The sequence below is a fragment of the Anguilla rostrata genome, chromosome 11, assembly GCF_018555375.3.
Source record: "Anguilla rostrata isolate EN2019 chromosome 11, ASM1855537v3, whole genome shotgun sequence".
Taxonomy (NCBI): domain Eukaryota; kingdom Metazoa; phylum Chordata; class Actinopteri; order Anguilliformes; family Anguillidae; genus Anguilla; species Anguilla rostrata.
The window spans coordinates 15303172-15318578 of NC_057943.1; the positions used below are offsets into that span (position 1 = coordinate 15303172).

The following is a 15407-nucleotide window of genomic DNA, read 5'->3' on the forward strand; positions in this document are numbered from 1 at the left end:
CGGTTGTGTTGGAGAGGCAAGATTTTACACACAGTAAGGCCAAACGTAGCCACGCAAGCCCATTTCCCACGGCTGTGTGAGGACGCAGGGATGAAGGCCCTCCTGCTTATCTCTGCATGTGAAAACAGGCCCGCGTTTTGTGTTCATAAGGGATTTATGACCCCCGGGACCAAGCAGCTGGTCAGGGGCGCGAGGCAACAGGGGTCAGCCGGGCGGAAGCTCCCACAAAGCGGGCCGGACAGGCAAGCTGAGCTGCATCTCCGGTTTAAAGAAAATAAGAAAAGCACGACCAACACAGGAAAAAAAAATGGAAGTAAATTCACATTGCCTACTTTGTGTGTAATCACATGCATGAGGTCCAATTTAAGAGGAACCAGAAACGTTATCAGCAGCAACAAGCTTGCACTTTTTAACCATGACACTCACTATAGAGACCAAATGGCAGGGTTCTGAAAATAACCTGCTTAAGGACAGGCTCAATGGCACTGTTATTCTCATTCCGCTCAGAGGTTATTAAGTTAACTATTTCACGCTATGCGCCGACTATGGGGGGAGGTAGGGTACTGTATACACATGATATGATTCATCAGATCTGGGGCAGCTGAAGGTTCCTCCCTTGAAGCTTTGATAGAAGGGAACTCTGAGTCTGTCAGTGTCACCTCCAGTTGCACAGCAGTGTAACATGTAATCAGGGAAAGCTTCACTGCAGCAGGGCAGAATACTGTTGTCAGCTCATCTCAGCACTATACTCTCTTCCCCTGTGAGAATGTAGCCCTTAGCCTTTTAGCCCAGAGAATGGGCCTAACGTGTGGGATGGCAGTGAGAAGCTTCTGAGAGTTGGACCAAGAGAGAGGGAAGGAGGGAGAGAGAGAAAGAGAAAGAGAAAAGAAACAAGAAGTGTATGGATTTTTCAATCATGGTGTGATAATCCTCCGTCCTGAATGACTTATGAACTGAATAGATGCCCCCGCCCACCCACCCAAGAAAATTGGCCTATTAGACTGTACAACCCCCAGGAACAAAGCTCAGTTTTCTACTCTGCAGTACAAGGAACTTTCTGTCCTGCCACAAGAAAGTTTAGTTTTTTTAAAGAGCAATCTGAGCCATGGCTGACACAAAGACCAAATGCCAGCAGCTTCTGATTCTCAGGTCCTGTGTTCAGCAGTGTGTGTATGTGTGTGTGTGTGTGTTAGAGGGAGGTAAGACATCATTAGAGGACCCTGTATTGGCCACAGGACAGAAAAAGGGCACTAACTCCATCAGTGCCCAGATGCATGGTTACATTCCTGCCAAAGCAATAAAAAAGCAATATTTTGAGTCAATATGGCCACAACAGGTATTGGTTTTGGAATGTGCACCATAATGAGACACGTTCTGCCTCTGTAGCCAGTTGCAGGGTGCAGGAGTGCACTGATCCACAGAAATAAATAAATAAATAAATATGCAAGCATCCCAACAACATGCAGAAATCATTTACTCGAAGATCCTTGACACACACTTTTCCATTTGGAATTTCTTTGCTGAGCCATGTGTTCTTGGTTTGAGCGCATGTAATGGAACAATGTGGGGTCGTCTTTGAAGTGAAAAAGAAAAAGTCGTTAAAGTGACTCAGGGTAACTTAGTTCAGGGTAAGAAAGGAGGCAAGCACATTTTTTGTTGAGAGAAGCACTTTTTCAGTAGGGATGAGCGCTGAACTGGCAATTTTTATATGCAGGACTATATGCAGCTCCTCTCGAGGTATACATACATTTTGTATGTATTATACATGAACAGTCGTGTTCACAGTACTGTAGACTCATGCAGTGTATTCCCCTGTGCCGGGCATTGCGATCTGTCAGTGATGCTGGGTGGGGCAGAAACTCAGTGGAGGTTTCAGGATTGATTTGTTTTCAGTAGTTATGTTTAATTTGTTCTAAAATTAGCAAAAGATATATTTCAAAAATCCATTGCTCTACTTTTAAAAATTGATAGGAAAATATTAACCATATGGTATTTAACCAAACAATTTTTAATTAATCCAGCTAAAAACTGACAGGTGAAATCATTGGGGTCATAATTACTGAACGTGTGGTCACCTGTTTACTGAAACTAAAGTATTTGTGAAAATGGATTCAGCAAGCCAAACCTGCATTACACTTCAGTAAGTGAAAGTAGAAAATCGTGTGTGAACGCTTTCAACAACCTTAATTGATCAAGATATTGGCTGTGACAAAAACCAGCACAGATGTGGGTCCCAAGACTGTGCTATAAAAACGCTGATAAAGAGCGTATTAATTATTTAGCTGAATAACTTTGCTTTACTGCACTGCAGGAATACTGTTCACAGGCTCACAGATGAAGTGTCCGCCTATAGTATACAAGTAAAATGTTCTGGGATGCCGTATAGATACACACTGCCATATAGATACGTCATATAGATGCCATATAGATGGAGCATCACTATGACGTATTACACAGGTGTGTGTGTATTTCAGCAGAGACAACACACACACACGCATGCACGCACACACATGCTCACAAGCCACGCACGCACACACACACACATGCCCATGCCCAGACACTGATGAACACAGATGTTTCAGGGAGAGGCCCTTTAGGGCTTGGGGGACTGTTGACAACAGCCAAGACAGGTGTATTCAGTAACCCCCTCCCACCCTCAACCCCATTACCCACACAGCCACCCTGAAAGCTCTCATTAATTGCCTCTGCAATCTGTGTTGGGCATTGTCTTGTTCTGTGTACCTACTCATAATTTCTCCATTTTATCCCCTCTCTCCCTGTTTCTTTCACCTTTGCCTTTGTATTTTTCTTTCTGTTAAAATTGCCAGTCCTGATTTATGATCCATGGAGTGGCACAGAGTCTGCTGAATTTCATTTTCGCCTAGGAATCTGTACCTAATTCAGACTCAAGAAACCAGATGAGGTGAGTTGATTGTGACATCAGCATCTTTAATCAGTCAATAATTGCTGAGTAATAATGAAAACCAGCACACCCTACCATTCTCTGAGACCAGGGTGGTAAAACCCTGGTTTAAGAGGAGCAGGCTGCATTGGCTCTGTAGTCACATAGCGTACAGAGTCTGAGCTGGCCGTGCATGATTAGGGAACGGGGAGATGGTGTGTTCAGGAACTCAGAGTTCAGACTATGCGTGACTGTTTGTTTAGTTAGTAATGAGGTAGATTAATAGGTACTACTGAGATCAATGTTTAATAGGATCCGGAGCCAGACGATAGCATGCTCGCTAGCTTTATTTGTAGGGTGCTCTCAGGAACTCATGTTTGGAATTCTTGCTCATATTTGTTCAGCACGCAGTTACTCCATCTGGATAATTTCAGTATTTAGACCCCCTTAAGTTATATTCCAGCACTGACGAAGCTCGCTGAAATCTCTTCCTGAAACAAAGAAGGTGGAAAAAGCGCCGGTGTGGAGTTACTGAGCTTCTGTTGCACAGCTTAGTGAATCTGATCCAGAGGGCCTCACTCTCCACTTAGGCAGCAGGCCCATTCAGCCTCCTCTGGGAGAAACCGCACAATAGGACACAAAGAGTTACAGGCAAACCCACTGAAGTCTCCTGCCTCTCAAATGCAGCTAGCACGTACAGGTGTGGCACTGTTTATCTGCGTGCTGCTGTGTGTGTGTCTCTGTGTGTATATGTGTGTGTGTGTGTGAGAGAGATAGCAAAGTAGAGCAAGGTAGATAGAGGGGAAAACTGTTTCTGCATTAGTGTGTGGGACTGTGAATGACTAGGTGTGCAAGTGTTTCTGTGGGTGTGCATATGTATCGGTGTATGTGTATGTGTTTGTGTAAGCGATTGGGCGTGAGAGTTGAGGGAGAGGTCTGTTGGAGAAATTTGTGTTCACAACGTGAGAGAGGGGGCAGGGGTGGAAAGGGCTTTTAAAAAGCAGACCTTGACAAATAGTAAGTTGACAAAGGGCAGTGGGGTAGGGGGTTGAGGGGCTGGGGGGCTGGGAGGAGGGGGCTGGAGGTGGCTGGGGCGGAGGGGGACATTTAGGAGTCCTGCAGTCGTGTAGCTGAGAGTGAAGGAGCAGTGATTCAGTGCCGGGGAGAAAGGCTTCTCTTTGAAAGCTGCTCAGCTGGTCCCTGCGCTGTGATTGGTGGCCACTGTGGCCCGGTCTCTGTGGCCCATTCACCGGAGGATTGTCCCCCTCTCTCACGCTGGGGAAGTGTTTAGAGGCCTTTTACTGTGCTCCCCACTTTTCTCCAGGCATCTTTTCCCCCTTCATTACAAGCAGGAAATAAAGGGAAGGCAGTCCCCTCCTGCTCCCCATTGACACCGGGGGTGCAGGAAGAAAAGCTTGTATTATCATTTATTTTGCTTATGGAATGTGCTTCTGTTATTCACTTTGATAGACTGAAGAAAACATTCATTCAGCTGTCCAAGGTTTCGTTTTATGGCCTGGGTGTGTAGGAGGGGAGCGTCGGTTGATATTCCAATCGGCCGTGACAGCGCTCAACATTTGGACCGTTACCTACACACTTTGGCTCCGTGGTGTGGGGCTGCAGTTGTTTTCACTGCTGTGCTGTGTTTGTCTCGCGGCACTCGCTTATAGGCAGAATGGCTTTCTGACTCAATAAATCACAATTAAAAGCTACTGCAGACAGCAGACCGAAACAACACAATGAGACAATGTCAGGAATTACAGGAAGTATAGACGAAGGGACACCTAGTGGTCTCTCTCTCTCTCCCTCTCTCTCTCTCTCTCTTTCTGTCTGTCAATCTGTGTGTGTGTGTGTGTGTGCTCAGAGGTGGTGCTTTATGGTCTGAGGGTTCATTTTAAAGCTTTGTCCAGGATGTGGCAGGCTCTAATAAGAAGGTCCCATGTATAATGAATGACCTAGAATGGGCTGACCTGCACTCATGCTAAACAGGTGAGAGCTTCCCAGTATGTGTGGCCCTCTTGAGCATGTGAGTGTATCTATTTTGTAGACTTTACTGTTTTCAGCCGTTTGTTCCAAATGAATCTAATGGTACTAGCACAACATGGCAAAGTGATTATTAGTCTTTTAGAACAGATATGGTTAGGTAGGAAATATAATTTGTAGGGAAACTGTGGTTGAGGGAAAGACACTTTCAGTGTTATTTAGAGTTCTTCTTCAGTGTCACACCTTTGGGGTGGTATAATGTGAGAAGGTGAAGCGGAAGATATTACTGAGTGGCCATGTTTGTGCTGTAAACACACCAAGGTGCAGGCTTATGGTAGACTGGATGCCCTTTATCACCTGATTTGAATTAAAATTACACTGGTGTGTGAGCCGGCAAGATACACATGCACACACACACACACACACACACACACACACTCTCTCTCTCTCACACACACACACACCCACACACTCTCAAACAAACACACTCACATACGTAAATGTGCGCATTTGGGAGAAGGGCACTGCTTTCCCATGGCAACCCCTGGATGAAGTCCCCAGCCGTGCATGGTCCCCCCCTCACCGAGGTCTGTGCCAGGAGTCAGTCAGCGGCTGTAAACACAGACACCTGCTCACGTGGGCATCTGCCCCGACTCAGCAAGTGCAAAGAACAAAAGACGCAGACGTGTCCCGGAGGTGAGAGGTGAAGCTGTTAGCAGTGAGGAGGTTGTTAAATGCTGTCGAGGGGAGCTCGCCAGCGTGGAAGCGGCAGCGCTATCTGGGGTTATGAGGGACGGGACGGCGGGATTTCGCTCCTCCAGTCATGGGAAACATGGAAGGCGCCTGTGGGACGCCTGTGGGACGCCTGCCTGTCCGCCCCGAATATCAGTCCCCCCCCGTCTCCGCTGGCCGCAATGCGCTCGGTTAGGGCAAGCCACGCCCCCGTGCCTGGGCACCGTTGGGACGGCCGCGGGCCCCTCCCTGTGTGAAAACGAAGCGCATGGTAAATCATTCATTGCAGCAGGAACTCAAGGTGAGCTCTGACAGGACGGGGCAGGGGGAGAGGAGGCGAAGGGGTGGGGACTCTCCGCGTCTCTCCTCTGACTCGATCACACTTTGCGGCAGACGTCAGTCTGAAATGGACGGAAAAAATGCAGTGTACCCCCCCCCTCACAGATGGGCAACAAGGGAGATATGACTGACTCACTAGGGTCAGATTGAAGTGATAGAGAGAGTGAGAGAAACTGAGACGGAGAGAGAGTCACCTCTGGACAGTCTACCAATTGTAGCCTACCACTGTGGAGGGAGGGGCTGGGAGAGGGAGGAGGAAGAGAGGGAGGGAGGGAGGGAAAGCACTGAGCAGCTTGAGAGAGAGAGAGAGAAAGATAGAGAGAGAGAGGGAGAGAGAGAGAGAGAGAGAGAGAAAGAGAGAGAGAAAGCGAAACAGAGAGAGAGAGAGTGGGTAGCAAAGAGTGAGTGAGTGAGTTGCTGGGATTGAAAAGCTGCTTCAGTAAGCTATCCCACATCTGAAACCTTGTTCTTTCCCCTGCCCGGCAAAAGAACAGTACCTGGACAGAGAGACAGAGAAAGAGTGAGAGTGAGAAGGACACTGGTATCCCATCACAAAAAGACCTGGAATTGGGGAACTTGGGAGTCACACGCACACAGGGGAGTTCTACTGTCAGACCCGCCTGCCTGCTGTGGTCTGATCCTTATCTCTGCTCCCTCCCGTGACGAGAGGAGAGGCTCAGCTGCAGCTGCTGACCGTGAACGCTCAGAGCTCTCGGGGAGCGGACCATGGCACCTGTCGGAAACAGGGCGGCGGAGAGCTGAAGACACAGGGACAGAGTACAGAGGTGAGGGAGCGGGACTGCTCTTCTGTCTCTTCTCTTCTGCACGAGGGTGCGTGGAAGTGTGTGTGTGTGTGTGTGTGTGAGCGGAGGGATGTTATCGTTGCAGTTTCCCACATAGCTGCAGGATTCCCTGGCTGTGAGTGGGCTACTCTGGAGCTGATATGGGGCAAAAGCCTTGTCAGAGTAGAGAAAGTGCTGGTTCTCTGGTTCTGAATGCTTTGGTCTGGGCTTTCTGAGTGTGAATTGGTTGCTTTGTGAATTTCTCTGGCCCTTAGGCCATAACCTATTTATTTTGTTCCTTCAAGGTTAATCCTTTCTGTGATACTGCTGTAGTTCTGTAGTACTGGAGGAAAACAGATTTTGTAAGATTTTCAGAAGTCCAATATAATATGTTTGATTCATATTTTTTAGTCTAAATCCTTCTCCTAAATCTTTTATAGTTTACACTGCCAATTATACATTTTGAAGTTGCCTCACTTACTTAAAATCATCTCTGCTTTAAACGCAGTGGTAATCCCTAACTGTCGGTCATGAAATTTATTGGCCCTTAACACTTCTCCAAATGTTCCCCAGTTCTACCGCAATGCTTTCCAGCTCATGCGTCTCATCTATCATTCAAGTGGCCTGTGTGAAAAGCCGTATAAAAACAAGTTTAGTGCTCGCATGGCCACGGGCGGGGAGATCTGGCGAGACCTAGTGTCTATATACCCTGGGTTTAGTGGCAATGTTTCACATCTGACTGGAGGAAGAAGCCTTCCTCAGCGAGCGATGTCAGTCATCTTTGTTTGAAATATTTAATCGGAGCTGTTACGCTTCTGAAATATTGCCTGTGCGATAGCTGCAGGGGAAAAAAGAGAAAAGAAGCCTCTTTCTCTGTCGTGCAAAAAGCAAAAGGATGTCATCATAAACATTTCATGGGTATTTTAGTTTTTTTCCTAGGCAATTGAAAAAAATGATAGAAGTCATGGTTGCCCAGTAAAAGGAGAGCACATGTAATGCTACTGATATTTGGTACAGTATACACACATTTGCTCATTATATTGATCTATTTGAATCTGAATAAAGAAACATGATCATTGCTGGATGTGTTGTAGTTTAAGAGTGTTGCTGCCAGTGTAAATCAGCCTCTCCAGTATACTTTATGTATAATGGGTCTGTAGAGGCCGCTGAAGAGAGGAGTCCATTTTTTATAATTCAAGGACTCCACTGCATTTTTTGAGTGGCTCAGCTAAATCAAAATTCGCAATTGCTTTCTCTTGTCCTCAGCAAACACATTGAAGTAAGTGTGTGTCTGTGTGTGTGTGTGGGTGTGTGGGCGAATGCGCACATGTGTGTGCATTTGTGTGTGTGTGTGTGTGTGCGTGTGCATGCGTCCGTGTGTGTATGTGTGTGCAGTCTTGGTTTTCTCATGTTCTCTCTGCAGTATGTCATCTGTGTAGTACTCTTTCCTGTAGATGTTGATGTTGCTGTGGACAGAGAACCTAAATCAAATTATGAGTTACATAATGAGTGTTACTTCACGTATCCTCATAGCAATTACTTTATCTCCGTGTCTAAACCTTTCTATATGAATGTTTTCATTTTTGAATTACGGGGTCAGAGGAATTTGGGCTCAGTACACATGTGCTTTTAAGTATAATGTGCAGTTAAACTTTGAACGCTAGCCTTTGCTTCTGATAATGGACAAACTATTTCCTGAAAACATAATTTAACCATTATGTTAAATTCAAGAGAATAGGAGGATTCCAAAACAAGATGACGAACCAACTGAAAAAAGGGCATACTATTACAAATCAGTGGTTCATATTTCTAAGAGAGTGAGAGTATGCAGCCAACTTGACTTTTATAATACCAAATGAATTAAACATGGGCCAAATGCTTTCATGGGGGCCTAATACTGATGGCACAGGAGATTTTTGCTCTGTCCTATCGCAGTAAGAGCCGGTGTGTTGGATTGGAAGGCTGTGGCACTTCATGTGCGACGCTGAATTACGCTGACATAGATTTATAATCCCGGGCCTGAGAAATGAAAGCACCCTGGCAGGCTGGATATGACTGCGACAGCTCCCCCGGTCGCTATGGACACATTCAGCGCCTTGCTTTAATTATTCCTACTTCTTCCTCTTTTTCATAATGCACAGGGCTGTCCATCACAGCCTAGGAAGCCAGTGCAGAGGGTGGGGGTGGAGCTGCCGTAATTGTGCATTTATACCGCATGCTGGGGGGATGTCAGGTCACTGTCTCTGTGAACTGGGGGGTCGGCATCACCTTGAACTTGGAGTGGGGGGGGGTTGGCTGAGGGGTTGGGGGGGTTGAACTAGAATGGAAATGAAATTACTGAGGCTACCAACAGGATGGGGGCAAAAGCTCCCCCCCCCCCTTCCCAGGGGGTGTGCTTACCAGGCTTTTCAGGCTTAGTGGAAATGGATTTGGCATCTGCGGTATGCACCACAGAGATAACAAAACGGGGGCCCTGGTAATGCACTAGTGAGCACATTCCACCTGTCATAGCGCTGGTGGAGCGACCAGCGGGATTGTGGGTTCGAGCTCTGGCCCTCACACCCCGCTGCATTGAATAACAGGGCTTCGGATTGTGGCCTTCAGACTTTCTTGCTGTTGTGAGTTGCTCTGCAGTTCTTGGGTTGGTGCCTGAGGCTGATTTGAGTGGAGCTGCGAAGAGTTGCGCAGTCTCTCATCCAGCTCATGTCACCGCAGCTGCAGCACCTGGATGCTGAGTGTATGACCTGTCCAAGAGGACCATCCCTAAATGTTTCAGAGGGTAACGTGTATTGTATTCACACTCCAGGCAAGCCAAAAAATCCTATTCAGCAAGTCTCACTCTGTGGAAGAAAACCTCCCCCTGTTACACATTACCTACAATCCATCAGCCGTACCTTAACATGCAAATCCCTGCCAGAATTTCCTGGATTACTGAGCAGATAAAGCTGGCTCTGGGTCTTTGGGCTTTGAGATTTGGGCTTGTGTAATGCTGATTGATTCATTCTCTACTGAAGTGCACCACCACGTTTGTTCACTGCTGCAGTCAGTACAGCATAAAATTACACTCTGGGTCTACGACATGCGGTCTTGTTTAAGCAGCTCTTGGCTGTAGGGAGTCGTCTAAATGAGGCTTTTTGCAAAGGTGCTCAGGTGCCCCTCCCTCTCCTAAAAAGCCAGAGGAGAGCATGGCCTTCCTTGCTCCCCCCCGCGCTCCGCACCGCTCGCTGCTGTTCCCCAGATGCTTGCCGACACCCCATTTCCTCTCCCCATTCTCCGCCCTCCTCTCCTCCACTGGCTCCTGTGCCTCTGGAATCCCTGCCAAAGGTAATCAGGCCCCGTTTGGGATGGGTGCTCTGCCTGGCGTACCCTCTTCAGTGAAGAGATGGCTTTAGCCGGCTGAGAGGCTCAGCCCGCAAAGCCTGTTAATTGTGCCGCTCCCGGTGGGGGTGGGGGCGGGGGCGGGGGCGGGACGAGGGGCGGGGGGGAGGGTGGGGTGCGGGCCCTGCTTCGTTTCTAATTTGGTTTTTCTTGTGATAAAACCCCACACGAGCGCAGGCTGCAGGGTGCTTATCTCCCTGTCACGGCCAAGGGTAACAGATCCGGAGAGAAGGTGAACCCCTAAGTGGAGGCTGAACCAGGTCCAATGTGTTGGGTAGTTGTGAGCTGGAATATTAGTGTCACCTAAATGAGAGAGAACAATGGGAATTAAATAGAATTTCTGTTCTATGATGAGGCTTTTTGTACACAGCATACAATCTCATTATGTGCACATATGTGTTTGTTTGACTTGATTTGTTTTTACTTGGAATTAGACTTGGATTTTTCTAAGCAAATAATTACTTGGCAATAAATAATTTCTATAGAGATAGACATATTTCTCTTTCAAGTGAATCTAATGATAAAAATGTGGCTCTAAATGGAGACATCTGATTCTGCTGGTGAAGGGTAAGGATAATAGATTGGAGGTAGAAAATCACAGGCAATTAAATAGGGTATGTGGAGAGTAGAAAGCAGAATATGTGAGAAAAGGGTATTGAGTAGGCTAGCACATGCAGAAGGTGGGGGGCATGTGGGGTGTGAGGGGGACGTTGGGGAGCATGTGTAGAGGATGGGCGCAGGTGGCGTGAGGGTGTGAGAGTGGAGCCTTGGGCAGCATGTCTGGAATCTAGGGGGGCAGCTGGTGTGAAAGAGGGGCGTTGAGGAGAGCAATGGAGGGTAGGGGGCAAGCAGCCTGAGAGAGGGGTGCTAACAGTGCGATCTTAATAACCATGTTTTACTGGTAACTGGTGATCTTTAGAATCTAAATGTTGAGCCCTGACTAGGGTCCTTTTCTTAGAGTGATATGAAATGTAAGTAAAAGTAAGTTTGTGCAGTGTATGTACTTACAGGGAAGCCACACAGCGTGCCCATTCTCTGCTAAAGCCCTCAGGACCATATTCCAGAAAGGGTGCCTTAGAGTAATACAGAAAGAGAGAGAGAGAGAGCTTGGGCGTGCCCCAGCACCTGTGCTCCTGATACTTAAAGCCCACAGCTGGTAGTACCTCTGTTTGGTTGTCCTTTGTTATCTGCTGAGATAAATAATATTACAGGTAAGCCTTGTGCTGTTTGTAAATGAGGGCTCTTGCACAGAGGCTTTTCTTTCTGGAGAGGGGTGCTTGATTAGGATGTGTGAAAAGAGTGTTGACTTGTGGCGGCCGTAGACAAACAGAGGGTGCCTTTGTGTCCAGCGCTGCGTGTTTGTTTCGCGCCTGCCACGCCCCTGCCCGGGCTTGGCTCATTAACCACGGGAGGAAGGTGGGGCAGGAGCAGCCATCGCAACAAGCGCTCCCTGGGTGATTAAAAAGAGGGAGTGTGAGCGGGGCGCCGCGATTGATTGCCTGTCCTTGGAATGCAATTGCTGGTCGGATTACGAGGTTCGAGGAGCGAAGGGTGGAGGGGGAGTGCCTGGGGGGAGGGGGAGTTGACAGATAACCTGGAGATGTGTTGGGGCAGGCCGGTGTGTTTGGATTTGTTCTTACACGAGGCCGGAGCGCTTCCTTAAGGGGATAAGAATGGAGAGCGAGATGATTTGTGTCGCTGGCTGAGTGAAGGGCGCAGGCGACCTGTGAACCGCGTGACGACCGGGCCAAAGCAAAAGTGTCCCCCTCCCCCCAGAGCAGCATTTAATTATCCAATGAATCACTTACTACAATTGGTGTCACTCTCTGGGAACTGACTGATGATTGAAGAAGTGTGACTGTGGACCAAATAAACTGCAACACACAACCTTTGGAAGCCAGTTTATGTCACTGATTGATTTCCTTTCCCGACAATTGAGCCTTAATGGTGACCTCTAATGATCTTTAAGAAGAAATGTAGCTCACACCAAAGCCCCAATGTAGCAAAATGTATCACATTCATGTTATGATCAGCCACCCCCAAAATAAGCCTGTGCTTTACATGCATACGCCACTCACTCACACAAAGGAGGAAGGCTTTCCTACGCTTTTTTGACTCATTCCTCCATCCCAAACATGCAGAGAATGAGAGAATGGGTAAGTTGGGGGCCATCGGTTTGGTGAAACAGGGCCCTCGGGGACCCGTGACGACCCGCCTGTCAAACTGATGCAGTCTATCCTTGTCTCGTGTTTGGGGCAAAGATAAACACCCTCGGGGTGGGTGCAATCATACAATCGGCCATCGCATGGTGGGAACTCTCAGATTTAGACACCACACAGTCTTCTTATCTGCCCATCTGACACACCTGTGAGGGAAAAAGTGGGGGTTGGGTTAAAATAGTCATCTCAACCCCCCCCCCCCCCCATTAAACTCGTACCATTCCTCCACAGGGTGATTCTCACAGTGGCCTCACTGGTGAATGATAAACCTGGCTGCTGTTGCTCCAGTTTGCACTGTGTAAATACTTTTTAACCTCTCTTATTGATGTGATCAAGCCTGAGTAGCTTCAACTGCAGTGCATAGAGATGAAGGAAATAAGAAAAAAGTCACAGAGGAAAAGTTGTGATCTGTACATGTCAGTCTGGCCCAGATTTTTCACTGCATTGCCTGGCATAGAAAAGTCATTAATTATTGTGTCTAATGGCTCTTAGATGTCCTTTTGAATTAGCTAATGCTCATCAGTACACTATGTGCATGGAACTACTTGCCAATTCACATGCAACTATTTGGAGAGGAGTTTTAAGGCCTGTATTCTTAGTAAGACACGTTGCACGTAATAGAATATGACATTTACGTGCATCACTGTAGGTACACTGTGTTTTTGAGAATTCTTTTACTTTTAATATGAAATGGAAAGTTCTCTGTCACAGTTAGTTTGTTCTGCTCTATGCTGCCCTAACTATTAGCAGGGGGATTAAGTGATCTTGTCTCCGTATGTGTCTGGATTTAGGGTCACAGGAGGTGTGATGAGGAATCTCAGGTGATTGTTTATAGTAGCAGACTGTTCCCCATTGTGGAACATCTCTGGGACCCCTGCCCCAATGCAGCAAGACTAAACCCTTGGGCTCCCCAGTAACACAATACAGTGCCAATCACTACATCTGACCTCACACTGAGCACAGGGCAGAGTCATGCTCAGATGCATCTATCGACATGCCCTGGAGCTTTCGGGTGCTCAGAGGGTACTTCCAGTCAGTTTAAGGGGCAGTCAACCAGCAAAGACGCGGAAGAAAGGCAAGAATCAACAAAGAAGAATGCCATGAATTGTTATGAAGGAGGTGGGCAGCACAGCATTCTGTAGACAGGCAAAATGTGTGTGTGGGGGGGGGGGAGCTGTGTCACTGAGGCAGAGACTGGACAATAAAGTAAATTCCAGACAGCATTCTTCTGGAACCTCTGAATGATTCCATAGACATCTGACATTCTAGAAGGCTTAGCCAGCAGCTTTGTTCTGTCTTCTATTGCGGTCTGATCTTTAAACCATTCAGTTTAACCTGGTGGTTCTACTTCAGGTCAGCTGGTGGATGTGTGTACCTGAGCCTATGTGCTTGTGAACGTGCGTGTTCTGCCTATTTTTGCTATTTTTGTTGAGTGTTTTGTTGTTTTGAGAATTGTTGTTAGGCTTGACACCTACAACACCTCTTTTTTGCTTCTTTGGCTTCAATTTGACTGTCAGCAATGAAAGCCATAATTGTCATCTGCTTTCTGTGTCAGCTCATTTTCAGAGAGTCCTTTATTATATGTTTGCATGTGCTCTCCCTCCTAACACTTGGACCTTTCCCTTTCTCCTCTCTTGTAACCCATAGCATGGCCACTCTCCTTCCTTCGCTGCCCACAAGGCAACACCCACTCATTTAGACACGCCCACCCATGGCGCTATGCGCCGTTAGCATCATTGCAGTGACCAATGGCAGGAGTGCCACGTGCTCCTTATGGGAAGGATGTCCATGTGCTCTTGATGGAAGAGGCCTCTCACTGATCACGTTATTGCCCATGGCTTATAAACACTGCAGTAGGTCCGGTGATGCATGAATGTGTACAGTACGCCTTGCTAGAGGTCAATATACCATGAGACTCTTGTGTGGCTATGTATATCCTGCATTGAGGCTTACCATGGGTACTGTTAATGTCATTATATTACGTAATAGACTAATATACCTTTCTTTAGGGTAAGAAGAAAAGAAAGCATGGCTTTGTGAATATGCAGTGCTTGTTGCAGTAAAAGCTTCTTTCAGTATCAGCTCAAGCTAACAAGGTTGGCTTTGTGAGCCTCTCCATTAGGGGACTATAAAGGTCTGTTTATACAAGTGTTGAACAGGGAGTGTTAAATTAGGAAATATACATGGTTTCAATTTGTTTTCAGGGGAAGTCCACAGTGGGTGCGTTTTAGAGTGACTTCCTTGCAACAATGTGTGTCAAGTCTTCCTGTAAGCCAGTCATATTACTGTGTGATTGTACATATGGCATAATCAATGCTTCATAACTATAACCTGTGAGGTTTACCCCCTCACTGGAGACAAAAAATCTTTACAGCATTGAATTCTCTTGTTTTATGGCGTGTATAAATGGTCTGTTGTAGCTCAGCGGTATGCTACACCATCCTGAGTCTCAACAAATCTCCCTATGTCCTCACCTCCAGTAAAATTTTAATAAAATATAAAAACCGTGAATGTCAATCTTTTAGCAATTTTACTTGTATTGAAAGTTGCTATTCAGCTCTATGTGCTGTAAACATCTTATATCTCAACAACTAATAAAGTTGGTTCAAAACCCCACGTGACTAAAAGGGAAAAGAAAATAATTTCCGTTTGTGTGAATTAAATTTTTTGGTGCTGCACAAAGTTTTTCATGACATGAGCAAATGATTGCCACATGACTACAAAATGAAACATCAGACTTGAATAGCTATTTATTTTGCAGTTTTAAAGATAAAATAATTTAATGAAAGAGATCAATGATACTGTCTGATAAAAATGATTAAACAAAACTGAAAGTGATAAAACAACAGTAACATATGAATAATTAAATGCAATTTAAATTCCAACTAAAATACAAATAAAACATGACAGACAGTCCAGTAGGTTTTAATCAGTCCGATTTGTTAATCTCTTCATGGTTCCGTGCACATTAATTTAGCGTGCACGTTCTAGCTTTAATTATCCCAGTTAGATTCCGATTTTAAGCCTTCTCTTTGACTATTCCCCAAGGGTCTTTCCACTGAAGCTGGAATC

General features: G+C 46.5%; 1 protein-coding gene across 2 annotated transcripts in view; it reads left to right on the forward strand.

The window, feature by feature from the left end:
* Positions 1–15407, forward strand: part of sema3b (sema domain, immunoglobulin domain (Ig), short basic domain, secreted, (semaphorin) 3B) — a 68236-nt gene that overhangs the window by 19550 nt on the left and 33279 nt on the right. Inside the window, exon 1 of one of the 2 annotated variants that reach the window (XM_064298190.1) lies at positions 6250–6741. The exons of the other annotated variant lie outside the window; for it this stretch is intronic. The gene's annotated coding sequence lies outside the window, so the exon portion shown is untranslated. Of the gene's footprint in view, positions 1–6249; positions 6742–15407 lie in introns of those variants that run through there. 2 annotated transcript variants of the gene reach the window in all.